The 17,929-nt window shown below is 48.4% G+C and overlaps 1 long non-coding RNA gene across 1 annotated transcript; it reads left to right on the top strand.

Annotated features, from left to right (window-relative positions):
* The first annotated feature begins 769 nt into the window (after positions 1-769).
* On the top strand, positions 770-10,971 carry LOC309857762. The gene is made up of 3 exons (XR_014307897.1): positions 770-914; positions 3,814-3,978; positions 9,379-10,971. It is a non-coding gene; the product is annotated as an uncharacterized lncRNA (long non-coding RNA).
* Positions 10,972-17,929: the final 6,958 nt, after the last annotated feature.

The following is a 17,929-nucleotide window of genomic DNA, read 5'->3' as shown; positions in this document are numbered from 1 at the left end:
GTAGGTAGGTATTCTAGGCTTTGGAAAGTCTAAGGAGGGAGCCTACAAACTTAGGAGCTGGAGAAGCCTGAAAACTTCCTGGAGGAGATGGGACTGGAGGCTGAGACAGGACAAAGAGGAAAAGGGGGATGGGTGGTGATGAGGGCTCAGGCTAGGATAGTCTAGCAGTGCTTGGGCACCAGGAAGAGCCCAGCCTGCTTGGAGTGGAGGTCCACAAAGGGGGAAAGGGAAGAGAGTGGGCATGTCAGGATGTTCCAGGAGGCCAAGCCTGCTAGAGCTGTTCCCTGTCCCCTCATCCTCCACCCAGCAAGGGCGGAATCCATGCTTATCCCTCATATAAACCCCCTCAGAGGATCTTTCTGAAACTTGGGAATTTATTGAACTTTAAAAAGAAATCATCCCTAATTGTGGCTGATGGTCAAAGGTAACATTTCTGTTGATGGAAATGGTAGGATCCCAGACCTTGGCTTTGTGGGAAATCTGTAGTGTGGTGTTGTTTGGGGTCATGTCAAGACTATGATGTTGGTCACAAGAATATTCTTTTCCCATCCTTTGGGGGGGAAATAAGTACGGTTATCTTTCTTTCGGCATCTTTGGAGGAACTTGAGGAAGTAGCTTGACCGTAAATGTGCTGGTGTCTGAAACATTTGGTTCTTCTTCAAGCCACTGAGCTTGAAATTAACTTCCCAGTTAGGTGGGGAAGAGCAGGACGTCTGGGGTGAAGACAGGGGTGAGGTGGGGGTGGGGGGGCCAGGGGTGGAGAGCGGCACCCTGGAAGCTGGCATCGCAGGACTGGGCAGGGCTCCTGGTATCTTCCTTCTTCGTGTAAGTACATAGAGAGGCAGAGAGGTTAGAAATCGCTTGCGGAAATTCGCGGAGCTGGACAACAGCAGGCCTCCCGCTTCAAAACTCAAGTAGGTGTCTGCAAAGGCCGGCTCTCACCCTGCCAGGCCACCTTCCTCAGCAGAAAGAAGCAAGGCCAAAGGCAAACAGAAGCAGCGGCCCTGGCACAAGTCCGCATCGGCAGAGGACCCTTCCCTGGCCCCTTTCTCCACACACCGGCTTTGATGGGGCCACGGGCCAGGCACCGACATTCCCCTCCCCAACCCCCCCCCCCAAGGTGATTATGATTTAGGGACCGACCCCGCACTGTAAAGAACCCTCCTTGTTAGGTAGGCCTGGGGGTGGTGGGGTGGGGTCCCTTCGGGGTGGAAACGGAGGACAGGCTCTTAAGGAGGAAGGGGAGGCCAGAGCAAAGAAAGAGGAAGCCGTTCTTTCCGTGGAAAGTTGTGTGAGAACTAGGACGAGCACGGAGGACTGTGTCACAGTTGTCGCAAGAGACCGGGAAACTGCCGCCTGCTGACTTAAGCTCCTGCCCGCGCCCCACCCCCGCTCTGACGTCACGGGGACGAGGGCCGGGGGCGAGAGCCCGGGTGGGGGGCTGTCAGCCGGTCCCGCCAGCCGGGGCAGCGTGGCTGCCTGGGCTGAGACGCCCCTTTCCCGCCCGCACACTCCGAGGCTGCAGGAAAGGGCTGGCCTGGGCTCGGGCCTTGAGGTCAGCACAAACTACGGGGCTTCCTAACCGGCTTGGGGCCCCTTTGCAATGCTGAGCTGGTGAGGGGCGGTGGCGAGGGCGGGGAGGGGGATTGGAGAGAAGCACAGACACGCAGATTTTTGCTGACGGTTTCAGGGAAATGAATGGACTTCCCAAAGTGCATTCATGAAGCCCTAGGGGTTCGTGGGCTCCACGTGAAACACCGCTGGTCAGTCTGGGGCTTCTGTGACTGTGCTGGCCATTGTTCGGCTAGGCTGAGGCAACTGCTGGCCACTTGTGGTCACTGAGCACTGGAACTGTGGCCGGTCTAAATTCAGATGGGTTCTCAGTGAGAAATGCACCCTGGATTGAGTATGAGTGAAAGAAAATCTCTCATTAGTAATTTTTATGTTGATTATGTATTAAAACATATGTTGGATATTTGGGGCAAAATAGAATATTTGATGAAAATTGCTTTTACCTGTTTCTTTCTGTTTTGTGAAACTGTGGTTAGACAGGCACCTGGGTGGCTCAGTGGGTTAAGTGGCTGCCCCGTGGTCTCAGCTCAGGTCTTGATCTCAGGTTTGTGAGCTCACACCCTGGTTGGGCTCCACCGTCGGGGTGGAGCCTAGTTAAAAAATTAATAAATAAAATCAAAATGCAGCCAGAACATTTGAAATGACATATGTGGCTGGAGCGATGTATCTATTGGACAGCGCTGCTTTGTGATGAGGTCCTGTTGGCGGAGACTCACCGACCTCTCCCCTCAGTCAGCCAGCGGGCAGGAGCTCTTTACAACTCCCCGTGTGGTTCACTGCAAGCCCAGCCCTTCCTCTTTCTGTAGGAAGCAGTTACCAGAACGGGCAGGGGAATCTCGGCAAGAACAAGCTATAAGTCGTGTCTTCCCAAAACTAGACTGAAAGCTCTTTGAGGGCAGGGGCACGTGTAATACTTCTGGATCCCTCCAGGGATGGACACCCAGCAAACGGAGTGCCACTTTTGAGATCAGAGCTCCAGGTAACATTGGTGTACTCATTTTCCAAAGCTCCAAGAGCTGGTTGGCTAAAACAAGTGTATCCTTTCACCGTTCTGAAGACCTGAAGTCAGAAATCAGGTGTCGGCAGGGCCTGCTCCCTTTGAAGGCTCTAGGAGAGGATCCTGCTTTCCCTTTCCCTAGGTTCTGGCGGTGGCTGGCAATCTTTGGCTTCTAGATGCATCAGTCCAATCTTTGACACCGTGAACACATGGCCTTCTCCCTCTGTCTCACATCTTCTTTCCTCTGTGTTCAAAATTTCCTCCTCTTATAGGGACAGTTGGATTAGGGCTCATCCATATCCAGCATGACTTTATTTGAACTTGATTACATCTGCGAAGATCCTATTTTCAAACAAGGTCACATTCTGACCTTACAGTGGACATGAATTTTTTTGGGGGGGGTGACGCTATTCAATCCAGTGCAGTTGGAGGGTATCTTTTGTGAGGAAAGTATTTCCAAAGAATCTGGTTAGTTTTGGGGTAGTTTCCGTAACATCTTGTAATGCCAGGAAACTCGGAGTGCTGAGTGTATGCCAGGCACTGGTCTAGACTCTAGGCACACAATGATGAATATGACACAGTCTTTGTCCCCGTGGAACTCACTTTCTAGTGATGGACATTGATGATCAGTACATTGGTATATGATATAATGTTGGGTTATGGTAAGCAGTGTGTGAGGGACGGAGGGGAGCGGGTGGTGGAGGTGGTGGGCTGTTTTTGATTGGATAGTATGGGCAGGGAAGACCATTCTGAGGCAACACTTGAGAACAGAACAGAAAGTTACAGAAGTATGTGGGGTCAGAGATTCAGGGCAGAGACAAGAGCAGACACAAGCCTCCTCTCCCCCCGAATTAGGACAGTGCTTGATGAGTTCAAGGAACACAGGGAGGGCACAAGTGATGTGGGTGACCCACCCAAGGTGCTGGGGCTCAGGCCAAGCAGAGATGCCTGGCTGAGGGCAGGGCATCCGGCCTCTCCATCCGGAGCTGCCGGCCTTGGGTCGGGGTGGCAGTGGGGAGGGGCCTTCCAAGGCTTCTAGTTCAAAGGTTTCACTTCCTCCAGCCCCACTTCCCCCATTGTTTGACTGGGTGGAGGCTGGTTTTCCCTGACCACAGTGATCCCACGCTCTTGTCATATTTTCTTTTCCAGACAATAAGAATGGAATTTGGTTTTTTCTTTGCTACTTAATCTTGAAGCTCAAGGTCCTAAAACCCCTTCTTCCATTTCTTCCCTGTTTGTTGCAGCAGCAGGCCCGAGACTTTTCACTCTGTCTCTCCAGAGTTTGAGGCTGGTGTCTGCTTTTCTCGGAAAGGGGGGCAAGTAGCCCCCAGGCCCCGGCGTCGGTGGGCTGTCCATCCGGCTGACTCTGTCCCCTCCTTCAAGTCTTCACTCAGATGTGCCCTTCTCCGGTGAGCTCGCCTGACCACCTTATTTAAGAGGAGAGCCTCCCACTTCCAGCTGCCCTCCCTCTTCACTTTTGCCTACTTCCGCCTCCCACAGCACGCGGGGGAGTTCCCGAAGCGTCACGTACTGCTCGGTGATTTCCCTGACCCTATCCCCAGCCCACTAAATCCTAACCTCCACAAGGGCAAAGATTTGTACCTTTTCTTCCCTGAGGTAGCCCAAGCACCTGGAATAGTGCCTTGCACATAGTAGGTACTCAGGTATTTACAAACTGAAATGAATGAACCAAAGCGAGTAGTTGTGGAGAATAATCTTAGACAGTTGAACTGGGAGAGCCCAGAATGACTGATTACTCCTCTGTGTTCTCCTGGACATGGGCCCTGAGATGCAGAGAACAAAAAGGAGTTCTTTTTTTTTTTAAGATTTTATTTATTTATTTGAGAGAAAGAAAGAGAGCACGCGAGCTGCCCATAGGAGCAGCAGTCTCCCTGTTGAGCAGGGAGCCCAACATGGTGCTCCATCCCAGGACCTTGAATCCAGGACCCTGGGATCGTGACTTGAGTCGAAGGCAGATGTTTAACTAACTGAGTCACCCAGGCGCCCCCAGAACGGAATTCTTTGGAGGACCTCTAGAGTATGCCAGGCTTGGAGCAGGAAACAGAGAGGCAGCGGGGAATAGAACTGGGGACAGACCCGGGCACGCAGTTTCCCTCTGTGCACAACTCCAAGGGGTGCCATTTTCATACAACAGAAAACATATGATGCCCCTGGGATTATTCAAGGTGGTGGCCTCGGGGTGAGATAGGTGGAGAGTGACTGTGGACAGACCATGGTAGGGAGCTTAAAGAGAGAGTGGACACAACCATGCAGGGTGTGGTAGCTCAGAGGGAGGGCCCAACCCAAGAAAGAGCATCAGCCGCCCAAGGTTGGGGGGAGTACGAGTCCAGGATGGCTGCCATGATGTTCTCTATGCCAGACTTGATGAGTGGGCAGCTCGAGTCCTGGGGCCAGAGCTCAGGCTTCTCTCAGGCCCAGCTCTTTAACCCAGTGGGGTTCACTCCCCTGATTCTGTACTCTAGCCGCTGGCTCTTCACCCTGGCTGATGGTAGACTCTGGGGAATTAACAACCAAAGCAAAACAGGATGCCAGGCACCTGCCCCCCCCCCTAGTGTTTATAGCAGCAGTGTCCACAATAGGCAACTATGGGAAGAGCCCCCTTTTATGTATTTTAAAATAGAATTCTGGGGAGGGGTCTACAGACTTTCCCTGATGGCCAAAATGGTCCCCGACTGAGGTGAAGATATACCTTGCTGTTCCCTGCTGACCCCCAAGAGAAGACAAGTGGCATCTAGTAGAAATAGCAACACTCTCTCTTGTCCCATGTGATCTGCAGACAAAGGTCACACCGTTTATGGTTAGGGTTGTCTGGCCTCTCTTTGTGGTGGGAGCCTCCCGTGGGTCGCTCACTCTGATTCCCATCTCTTGGCAAAAGTGCCCCTTCGGCTCCTTGGCAGCCTGGGGAAGGCCCTCCTGTGTCGCTGGGACTGGGGGAGTGACAGTGCTGAAGCCTGTGGGGGCTGGTACAGGCCACTGGCTCCCAGTGCCTTCTGGCCCATCTCCCCCGCCCTGCCCCCACTATCAGGAAGGAAACAGAGGAGACCGGTGGATTCCCATCTGTGCTCCTTTAGACCTCTTCTTCAACTTGACAGGCTCAGGGGCATGGCAGCATGGCCCAGACATGGTCCCTGCCCTGGGGAGCTCACCGTTGAGGGGAGGGAAGCAGAGCTTAGAACTCAGAGGAGGAAGAGAGTGAACAAAACCTTAGGAAGGTTTGGGGCTGGGCCTGGTATCGGAGTGTAGAGCAAATCAGAAACAACTGGGTTCATTTTAAATAACGCTTTCTAGTTCTCCCACCTGCTCCTGGGCTCTCGGTGGGTTGACCAGAGCGTTGAGCCTGTTTAGAGGAAACAGGAAGTAGGAATGCAGGGAAGGGCTGGGGCGAGGAGTCGGGGGCCCACTTCCTGGGCGGCTCAGCTCAGGCCGGGAAGACACCTGTTCCAGGCAGCCTGGATGCAAAAGCCTTTGGCCTACTTTCCTTTCAGATTTCAGTGAGAGCGAACACTCCGGGTCATGGTGGTTTGGTTCTTGTTAAAATCCTGGAACCTTCTCCCCGCTTGAGGAGGAGAGTCTTGGGTGGAGCAAAGCCTAGGGTGTGAGCTGCCCAGAGCTCAGCAGTGACCCTGGGACCCAGCCCCCACCCCATGGACACACTCACTGGTGACCTGCTGGTGAGAGATTGCCCTGTCACTGGGGAACTTGACCTCCCCACTCAACAGCCATAAACAAAAGGAATAGCGGCTGTAGGGGGCAGGAGTCCTGAGGGGATCAGAGGGCTCTGGGCAGACATCTGAGTGGGAAGTCACTGAGGTAAGAGCCTGCATAAAACCCGACAGAGGGCAAGCCCAGGAAATGACCCCCTTGGTGCCCGGGGTGAGAGAACAGGCTCCTCAGACATGACCTTTTATCCTCATGGGGTCAGGAAACTCCTTCTGCCACTGGCAAAAGCCACAGACTCTTCTCCCCAGGAGAATGCGTGTGTATCATTGAAATTCTACACACCGTTTCAGAAGTTCTCACCCGGAGGGTAGAAACCCTGTGTTTGGGGGAGAAAAATATAAAGCTAGAAATGTGCAATGAATCCTCCACAACCCATCGCACAGCTGGTGGCAGAGCCAGGCCCCCAGGTCCCTGCTGGCTGAGTCGGAGGCCCTCTCCCCTCCTTGTCAGCAGCAACCCTGGAGGGGAGGAAGTGGGGCAGAGGGTAGGCCACACTTCCGGTTCCACACCAAACCAGGGACACTAATTGGTAGAAAAGAGCACAGGATACCACAGCTACGGAAGGCGGCAGAGGCCTCGGATCCTCTCCAGTTCTCACCCTCCCTCGCAATTCTTGATCCTACTGCTAAAGAGCAGCTTTCCTCCCTGAGCCATACCCCAGGGAAGTTACAGAGTTTTCTAGCCTCTTCAGTATCAAAGACCTTCCTCCTCAAGCAGAGGGAAGGTTCAGGATTTTAACAAGAACCAAACCACAGAGGGGCGCCTGGGTGGCTCAGTTGGTTAAACGTCTGCCTTCGACTCTGGTCATGAACTCAGGGTTCTGGGATGGAGCTTCGGGCTCCTTGTTCAGCAGTGAGTCTGCTTCTCCCTCTCCCTCTGCCTGCTTCTCCCCTGCTTGTGCTTGCACTCTCGCTCTCTGTTAAATAAATAAATAAAATACTTAAGGGGGAAAAAAAAAAAAGAGCCAAACCACAGAAACCCAGAGTGTTCACCCTCGCTGAAATCTGAAAGGAAAGTAGGCCAAAGACTTTTGCATCCAGACTGCCTGGAAGTGGTGTCTTCCCGGCATGAGCTGAGCCGCCCAGGACAGACCCCTCATCCCAGTTACCCCTTGGCAGTGGTGGAGAGGCTGCTGATGACAGGAGGAAGCTACTGGAAATAAGTAGAGGATGACCCACAACCTCCCGACTGCCGCTACCTACAAATAAGGAGGAGCCGTGGGGAGTGTACCTCTAGTGAGCTGAAGTCAGGGCAGACCCTTGTCCCCAAAGGGATCAAGAGCGAATCAGGCTGCAGACATCTGAGGCAGGGGTTTGAAAGAGCTGTGCCCACAGGCTCTGGTGATCCGAGTCGGTGTGCATTTCAGATATGCTGTTCTCCTTTGGTTATTGGTTCAGAAAGTCTGGGGGCAAAGCCCTGGGGTGTACGGTGTGGGCAGGGCTCAGGAGAGCATGGATTCCAGAGTTCAGTCCCCAGCTTTCACTCTGAGGCTGATTGGTTTCCCTTTAATACCAGCTCAGTGTGGACCACAGTATTCCTCTTCTCTGCTTTCTCTCTTCCTTATCTCCTTCTTTTTGTGTTGCCCAATTCAAGCCACTGCCAAAGGGAAGCCAATTCCCTTTTCCTGCCTCCAACCAATTTTTTATTTCATGGTCAAATTTGACCAATTTGGGGCAAAACACGGATTAGTGAAGAGTCTGAGAGAATATTTGAAAAAAAGAGAATCTGGATAAGAATGGTTTATAATTGGCCTGTGCCTTGACCATACTGGGGTCTTAGAAGAGTTTGTTCTCTTAAGTTTTCATCAGTCAGGGGTGCCTGGGTGGCTCAATGGGTTAAGGCCTCTGCCTTCAGCTCTGGTCATGATCCCAGGGTCCTGGGATCGAGCCCCACATCCGGCTCCCTGCTCAGCAGAGAGCCTGCTTCCACCTCTCTCTCTGCCTGCCTCTCTCCCTACTTTGTGATCCCCTTCTCTCTATCAAATAAGTAAATAAAATCTTAAAAAAAAAGTCTCCTTAAATCATACCCCCCCCCCCGATCTCACCCCCACCATCCCCGCCCCCCCCCCCCCAGCACACACACTTGACCTTGTTTGCACAGTTCATTCACTCTATCTCAGGGGTTTGCCAAGTAAATGTAAACTTCATGTCTATTTCTACCAAAATGGGAGATTTCTCTGAGTTGAGAATTACATTTGGGAGTTCCTTCTGTGCAAAATTCTCCTGGTTCATAAGTGCCTCTGAATATAAAATGGGCATGAAGTTTGGGGCTGGTGGGGTCTCTTTTTGACACCCAAGTAGTTCAGGTACCACAATGAGATTGCAGGGACAATAACCCTCCCCACATGGGTGCTGCCTCTTGGAATTGCCATGGGAAAAAATGAGAAACCATTTAAAAGATAATATATATAAAGGGGTGCCTGGGTGGCTTATTCGGTTGAGCATCCCACTCTCGGTTTTGGCTCTGGTGGCAACATGTCACTATTCCTCACAAATTTCTGAAGCTTGAATATGGGACATATACTGCTGAGGTGTGGTCACTTTTGCAGGTATCTCCTTCTCCTGGTTCCACAGGAAACCATGGAATGAGAGGAATTTATTTTTATGCTTCTTTTTTAATGAGAGGAAATTTTTTTTTAACTACCCTCTGTCATACTCTTTTTACTACCCTCTGTCATACTCTTTTAACTATCCTCTGTCATACTCTTTTGAGTAATGTGTTAAAGCCAACCCAGGACACTCCTTAGGAAGAGCATAAAGGTCAGGAATGAGATTGTCTCTCTGGCTGGTGGGCTGCTGAGGATGCATGGCAGTTTGGGGATTGTGCAATTCCTGATCATGTCCTTTCTTAATAGTTCATTGGGTAGGATTACATGAATACTTTCTGTTGCCGTCTGAATGTCATAAAAATAGCAAAAGAAGCATCTATAAGGTAAGAAGAAGAGAAAAGCCCAAACAGCGAATTCTATTCCATTCTACCCAATGTACCTGATAGTGATCAGAGGACATCTCTGAGAGCTGGTTCTCCTTTTGACCTTGTGTACTTTCTGTACTTGGCTACGTTTGCAGGACGTGCTGGCCCGCAGGGCTCGGTCTCCCGGTTGCACTGCCATGATGCAAGGGGCGGCAACCACCTGCTTCGGAGAACCTACTGGGCATGGGCAAGGCGCTCCTGTGGCTCACTGCCGGCCCCCAGCAAGGGGAGAGGCAGTGGCCCCTGGCTGCATTTCACAGAGGACAAAAGGAGGGTCCGAGGGTCGGCAACCTACCCCAGGTGAGGTAGCTCTAGGTGGCAGAGCCGGGCTTGTGCCCCAGATCTGTCTGGCTCCAGAGCCCATGTTCCGAAGCCTCTACTGCCCACCCAGAGACTTTGCCTCCATTTCTTTTTCTGGCCCACACATTTTAACATTGCAGGAGTGAGACAGACTGGCTTCGAGGAGCTTATAATCTAGGTAATCTTCTAATCTAGGTATCTTTTCTAAGGAGAAAAGATGACATATCAAAAGCATCTCCTTCTCCTGGTTCCACAGTGAACCAGGCAGTCAGGGGTTCTAACTGGAACATCAAACCCCTCGAGCCGCTCGGCAGGACGTTGCAACAGAGCACTGTGGGGCTTCCCCTTGATTCCCGCCAGGGCCGAGTGGACAGGGTGGGGCAAGCACTGCCAGTTGAAACTGTGCAAGATAGAGGAACCAGGATTCATGTTGCTAGATGATGGGTAAGGGGTAGAGAGCCTAACAGCAACGTCAACACTTGTTACTTCTTCCGGGGGCTAACCAGGGCTAGCTTTGAAGTGCCTTACAGGCTTTGATGGGCTGAATCCATCTGACCCATTCAGAGTGGATACCATTACTCCATCCGTTTCCCACATGAGAAACAGAGGCAGGGGGGCTTGGGAATTTCCTGGGTCCACCAGTTAGCACGAGGGCACAGGGATCTAAACCCAAGCTGGCTGGCTCTGAGCCCAGCTCTTACTGCGCAAAGGACAGGGTAAGTTGAGGTAGACCCTCTCTTGGACTTCCCCACTGCACTGTCAGAACTGTAATTCTTGGCTCATCGTCTGTTTTCCCCACTAGACTGTGTCTCTGAGTGGGCAGGGGTCATGTCTCTCCTGTTCTCAGATACCTCTAGTATCTCTAGCACCCAGACTAGTGATGGACACACAGAAGATGCTCGAAAGTTTGGAAGAATGGGTGAAATGCATCACAGAGAAGCAGAGGATTCCTTGGTATGAGCAGCACTCCCCTCCGCCCCCACCCACACCATATTTGGTACCTGGTGAACATGAACGAGTCACCTCACTTCCTCCCCAACTTAGCAACATGATGGTAACAGAGGTGAAACTTAACAAAGCAGTCTGCCCTTCCTTAAAAAGTTCCACATAGAGCTACCTTGTGACTCAGCAGTTCCATTCTTGGGCATATGCTAAAGAAAACAGATATAGTCCACGTGGGGCACCTGGGTGGCTCAGTGGGTTGAGCCTCTGCCTTCAGCTTGGGTCATGGTCTTAGGGTCCTGGGATCGAGCCCCACATCGGGCTCTCTGCTCGGCGGGGAGCCTGCTTCCTCCCTCTCACTCTGCCTGCCCCTCTGCCTACTTGTGATCTCTCTCTGTCAAATAAATAAATAAAATATTAAAAAAAAAAAAGAAATATAGTCCATGCAAAAACTTGCACAGAATGCTCAGAGCTTCACTCCCATAATAAAAGCAGAAACAACTCAAATGTCCATCCTCGGATGGATGGAGCAATAAAGTGAGGTGCATACAGGTGAATGTCATGTGGCCACAGACACATGCTGCATGGGAAGACTTGAAAAACATTATGCTAGTCTGCAAGAGACTCATTTTAGACCCCAAGACACTTCCAGATTCAAAGTGAGGGGATGGAAAACCATTTATCATGCTAATGGACATCAAAAGAAAGCTGGGGTGGCAGTCTTTATATCTGACAAATTAGATTTTCAACCAAAGACTATAATAAGAGATCAGGGAGAACACTATATCATACTTAAAGGGTCTATCCCACAAGATCTAACAATTGTAAATATTTATGCCCCTAACATGGGAGCACCTAATTATATAGGCTAATTAATAACAAGATCAAAGAAACACATTGACAATAATACAATAATAGTAGGGGACTTTAACACCCCCTTTCACTGAAATGGACAGATCATCAAAGCAAAATATCAACAAAGAAATAAGGGCTTTAGGGGCACCTGGGTGGCTCAGTGGGTTAAGCCGCTGCCTTCGGCTCAGGTTATGATCTCAGGGTCCTGGGATCGAGTCCCGCATTGGGCTCTCTGCTCAGCAGGGAGTCTGCTTCCCTCTCTCTCTCTCTCTGCCCGCCTCTCTGTCTACTTGTGATTTCTCTCTGTCAAATAAATAAATAAAATCTTTAAAAAAAAGAAAAGAAAAGAAAAGAAATAAGGGCTTTAAATGACCCACTGTACCAGATGGACTTCACAGATACATTCAGAATATTCCATCTCAAAGCAACAGAACACACATTCTTCTCTAGTGCACATGGTACATTCTCCAGCATAGATCACATCATGGGTCACAAACCAGGTCTCAGTTGGTACCAAAAGATTGGAATCATTCCCTGCATATTTTCAAACCACAATGCTTTGGAACTCAAACTCAATTACAAGAGGAAAGTTGGAAAGAACTCAAATACGTGGTGACTAAAGAGCATCCTACTAAAGAATGAATGAGTCAACCAGGAAATTTAAAAAGAATTTTAAAAACTAATGGAAACAAATGAAAATGAAAACACAACAAGGTGGTCCTAAGAGGAGAGTATATAGCAATACAAGTCCTTCTCAAGAAAGAAGAAAGTTCTCAAATACACAACCTAACTCTATACCTAAAGGAGCTGGATAAAGAATAGCAAATAAAGCCTAAAACCAGAAGAAGAGAAATAATAAAGATCAGAGCAGAAATCAAGGAAATAGAAACCAAAAGAACGGTAGAGCCAATCAAGGAAACTAGAAGCTGTTCTTTGAAAGAATTAATAAGATTGAAAAATCCCTGTCCAGACTTCCCAAAAAGAAAAGAGAAAGGACCCAAGTAAATAAAATCATGAATGAAAGAGGAGAGATCATCTTAAAAAAAAAAAAAAGGCAGAGAGATCACAACCAACACTGAAGAAATACAATCTGGAAGAAATGGATGCATTCCTAGAGACAGATAAACTACCAAAACTGAACCAGAAGAAATAGAAAACCTGAACAGACCCATTACCAACAAGGAATTTGAAACAGTAATCAAAAATCTCCCAAGAAGTGCTCGCTTCGGCAGCACATATACTAAAAATCTCCCAAGAAATAAGAGCCCAGAGCCAGACCACTTCCCAGGGGAATACTACCAAACATTTAAAAAAGAATTAATACCTATTCCTCTGAAACTATCCCAAAAATAGAAATGGAAAGAAAACTTCCAAACTTATTTTATGAGGCAAGCATTACCTTGATCCCAAAACCAGACAAAGACCCCATCAAAAAGAAGAATTACAGACCAATATCCCTGATGAACATGGAAGCAAAAATTCTCACCAAAATACTAGCCAATAGGATCCAACAGTACATTAAAAGGATTGTTCACCACGACCAAGTGGGATTTTTTTTTCCTGGGCTGCAAGTTTGGTTCAACATCCGCAAATCAATCAATATGATACAATACATTAATAAAAGAAAGAACAGCCATATGATACTTTCAATAGTCGCATTTGACAAAGTACAGCATTTGACAAAGTACAGCATCTTTTCTTGATTAATACTCTTCACAGTATAGGGATAGAAGGGTACATATACATCAATATCATAAAAGCCATCTATGAAAAACCCACAGTGAATATCATTCTCAATGGGGAAAAACCAAGAGCTTTTCCCCTAAGGTCAGGAGTACAGCAGGGATGTCCACTATCACCACTACCATTCAATATAGTACTAGAAGTCCTAGCCTCAACAATTAGCAAAAAGAAATGAACAGTATCCAAATCAGCAAAGAAGAAGTGAAACTCTTATTCTTCACATATGACATGGTACTCTATTTGGAAAGCCTAGAAGACTCCATCCCCAAATTACTAGAACTCATACAGGAATTTCAGCAAAGTGGCAGGATATAAAATCAATGCACAGAAATCAGTTGTATTTCTATGCACTAACAGCAAGATAGAAGAAAGAGAAGTTAAGGAGTCCATCCCATTTACGACTGCACCCAAACCCATAAGATACCTGGGAATAAACCTAACCAAAGAGGCAAGGCATCTGTACTCAGAAAACTATAGAACACTCATGAAAGAAATTGTGGAAGACACAAAGAAATGGAAAAATATTTCATGCTCATGGATTGGAAGAACAAATATTGTTAAACGTCTATGCTACCAAGAGCAGTCTACACATCTAATGCAATCCCTATCAAAATACCGTCAACTTTTTTGCACAGAGCTGGAACAAATAATCCTAACATTTGTATGGAACCAGAAAAGACCCCAAATAGCCAGAGGAACATTGAAAAAGAAAACCAAAGCTGGTGGCATCACAATTCTGGACTTCACGCTCTTTTACAAAGCTGTGATCATCAAGAGAGCATGGTACTGGCACAAAAACAGACACATAGATCAATGGAACAGAATAGAGAGCCCAGAAATGGACCCTCAAATCTATGGTCAACTAATCTTCAACAAAGCAGGAGAGAATATTCACTGGAAAAAAGACAGCCTCTTTAACAAATTGTGTTGGGAGATTTGGACAGCCATATGTAGAAGAATGAAACTAGACCGTTTCTTTACACCACGCATAAAAGTAGACTCAAAATGAATGAAAGAGGGGTGCCTGGGTGGCTCAGTGGGTTAAACCGCTGCCTTCGGCTCAGGTCATGATCTCAGCGTCCTGGGATCGAGTCCCGCATCGGGCTCTCTGCTCGGCAGGGAGCCTGTTTCCCTCTCTCTCACTCTCTGCTTGCCTCTTCATCTACTTGTGATTTCTCTCTGTCAAAAAAATAAATAAAATCTTAAAAAAAAAAAAATGAATGAAAGACCTTAATGTGAGACAGGAATGCATCAAAATCCTTGAGGAGAACACAGGCAGCAACCTCTTAGACCTCAGCCACAGCAACTTCTTCCTAGAAACATCGTCAAAGGAAAGGGAAGCAAGGGCAAAAAGGAAATACTGGGACTTCATCAAGATAAAAATCTTTTGTATGGCAAAGGAAACAGACAACAAAACCAAAAGAAAACCTACAGAATGGGAGAAGATATTTGGAAATAACAAATAACATAACATAACGATAAAGGTCTAGTATCCAAAATGTATAAAGAGCTTATCAAACTCAACACCCAAAGAACAAATAATCCAATCAAGAAACGAGCAAAGACATGAACAGACATTTCTGCAGAGAAGACATCCAAATGGCCATAAGTCACATGAAAAAGTGCTCAACATCACTTAGCATCAGGGAAATACAAATCAAAACCACAGTGAGATACCACGTCACACCAGTTATAACAGCTAAAATTAACAAGTCCAGGAAATGACAAGGATGTGGAGACATTGTTGGTGGGAATGCAAGCTGGTATAGCCACTCTGGAAAACAGCATGGAGGTTTCTCAGAAAGTTGAAAATAGAGCTACCCTATGACCCAGCAATCTCACTACTGGATATTTAACCCAAAGATACAAATGTAGTGATCCGAAGGGTATGTGCACCCAAATGTTTATAGCAGCAATGTCCACAATAGCCAAACTATGGAAAGAACCTAGATGTCCATCAACAGATGAATGGATAAAGAAGATGTGGTATATCATACACACACACACACACTAGAATATATACACAATGGAATATTATGCAGCCATCACAAATTGAAATCTTGCCATTTGCAACAACATGGGTGGAACTAGAAGGTATTATGCCAAGCAAAATAAGTCAATCAGAGAAAGACAATCATATGATCCCACTGATATGAGGAATTTGAGAAACAAAGCAGAGGACCATAGGGGAAGAGAGGAAAAAAATGAAACAAGACAAAACCAGAGAGGGAGACAAACCATAAGAGACTCTTAATCTCAGGAAACAAACCAAGGGCTGCTGAAGGGGAGAGGGGTGGGAGGGATGGGGAGGCTGGGTAATGGACACTGGGGAGGGTATGTGCTCCTCATTGGGGAGGGTGAGTTTTCTCTTGTATTTGTATACAATTGTATACAAATGTCCAGAATAGACAAACCCATAGAGGCAGAAAGTAGATTAGTGCTTGCTGGGTGGTGGGGTAGGAGTCTTTCATGGGGAGTGATTGCTAATGGGTATAAGGTTTCTTTCTGGAGTGATGCGAATGTCCTGGAATTTTTAGTAGTGGTGAATATATGAAAACAAAACAAAACACAAACCGGGGTGCCTGGGTGGCTCAGTGGGTTAAAGCCTCTGCCTTTGACTCAGGTCATGATCCCAGCGTCCTGGAATTGAGCCCCATTATCAGGCTCCCTGCTCAGCGGGAAACCTGCTTCTCCCTCTCCCACTCCCCCTGCTTGTATTCCCTCTCTTGCTGTGTCTCTCTCTGTCAAATAAATAAATGGAATCTTAAAAAAAAAAAAAAAAAAAAAACCTACTGAATTTAAAAGGGTGGGTATCATGGAATGGACATTATGTCTCAAAAAAAGAGAAAACAATATACTAAGTTCTGTTGTAAATTTTGGTTAGGTTCTTATTTACATTTTTTAAAAAAGATTTCATTTGTTTATTTGACAGAAAGAGAAAGAGAGCACAAGCAAGGGTAGCTGCTGGCAGAGGGAGAAGGAGAAGCAGGCTCCCTGCTGAGTAGGGAGCCTGACCTAGGACTTGATCCCAGGACCCTGGGATCATGACCAGAGCTGAAGGCAGATGCTTAACCTACTGAGCCACCCAGGTGCCCCTTCTTATTTACATTAAAAAAAAAAGATTTAGGGGCGCCTGGGTGGCTCAGTGGGTTAAAGCCTCTGCCTTTGGCTCAGGTCATGATCCCAGGGTCCTGGGATGGAGCCCCGCATTGGGCTCTCTGCCCAGCAGGGAGCCTGCTTCCTTTCCTCTCTCTCTGCCTGCCTCTCGGCCTACTTGTGATCTCTGTCTGTCAAATAAATAAATAAAATATTTTTTAAAAAAGATTATTTTAGAGAGAGAGAGGGAGAGAGAGAGAATCTCAAGCAGACTCCCCGCTGAGCACGGAACCCAATGTGGGGCTCGATCTCACGACATTCCATCCAATAAGCAGATATTGGATCTCAGATCCAGCAGATCATGATCTCAGCCGAAACCAAGCATCTGATCCTCAACCGACTGAGCCGCCCAGCTGCCCCCTATCGACATTTTGTAGGAATTTAGGGGCCTGGAGTCAAAAATGAGTTTGTTGGGTTTTTGCCTCTGCTCTAGTTCAGGTGTTGATGGTAAATTAAAAGGCAAGAAGGAGGGAGGCGAAGTGCAAGTCTGAGATGGGGTTCAGCATTTGTGGCTCTGCAGCCCTACTATGTGGACACAGCAAAAGAGTTCGGGCCCCCAACCAGCCAGCTCCAGCCCTGCTCAGCCTTCCAGAATTCTCGCTGCCCTCTGCCCCCATCTCCTCGGCCGCCATCCTTTTACAAGCCACCATCACCTGTGTCTGAACTACTGCAACCGCCTCCTCCCCGCTTCATTCATTCCAGAAATAGTTACTGGGCACCTGCTAGTGTCCGGCCCTGTGGGTCCTGGGGAGCAGGAGCGAACCAAACACAAGGAACTCCCTGCCCTTAGGAGGGACATTTTGGCAGAGAGACGGCCCTAAACAAAGGAATCCGCAGATTATTTCACATGGGAGAAAACAGTGAGTATGCAGAAGAAAGTGGTGAGGGAGGGTTTTTTTTTTTAAGATTTATTTCAGAGAGGGAGCCAGCACAGGCTGGTGCAAGCATGAGCAGTGGGGAGGGGCAGAGGGAGAGGGAGAAGCAGGTTTCTGGGCAAGCTGGGAGCTAGAGGAGAACGCAGGGCCCAGGGCTCCATCCCAGGACCCCAGATCATGACCTGAGCTGAAGGCAGATGCTTAACTGACTTAGCCACCCAGGCACCCCAGGAGGTACGATTTTTAAGTTTGGAGGTGAAGGTGTCTGCATCTGCATCTGCACAAAGGTTGGCGCAGGAGAGGGAGTGAGCCCTGTGAGTACCCGGGGGTGGGGGGGGGCGGTGTTTTGGGAGGACGGAACAGCCACTGCAGAAAAACTCAAGGGAAGAGTGGCCTGGAACTGTCCTGTCCCTTGAAAAGCAAGGAGGCCAGTGTGGCTGGGGGAGGAGGGGGAGGGAGGGACGCAGTGAGGTTAGAGGGGGAAGGGGAGAAGGACACTTGGAGGCATTTGTTCTCTCCTTTCTGTAAAACTTTCCAGTGGCTTCCAGTTCTGGGCCCCTAAGACCCTCCCCTGCCCCTCAGACACCAATGCCTCCCACTGTCCCCCTCACTGCTTCGCCAAGCTCCTTCCCACCACGAGACCTTTTCCCTTGTGATGCCCTCTGCCCGGAAAGCGCCTCCCCCACCGTCTCCTGGCTGGCTTGTTATTAACATTCTGATCTAATCTCAATCAGCCTTTTTTGGGTGGACCCCTTGTCAAGTAGCCCCCACTGCT

Source organism: Mustela nivalis (assembly GCF_964662115.1).
Source record: "Mustela nivalis genome assembly, contig: HAP1_SCAFFOLD_2442, whole genome shotgun sequence".
Taxonomy (NCBI): domain Eukaryota; kingdom Metazoa; phylum Chordata; class Mammalia; order Carnivora; family Mustelidae; genus Mustela; species Mustela nivalis.
This window is presented reverse-complemented; position numbering and strand designations above follow the sequence as displayed.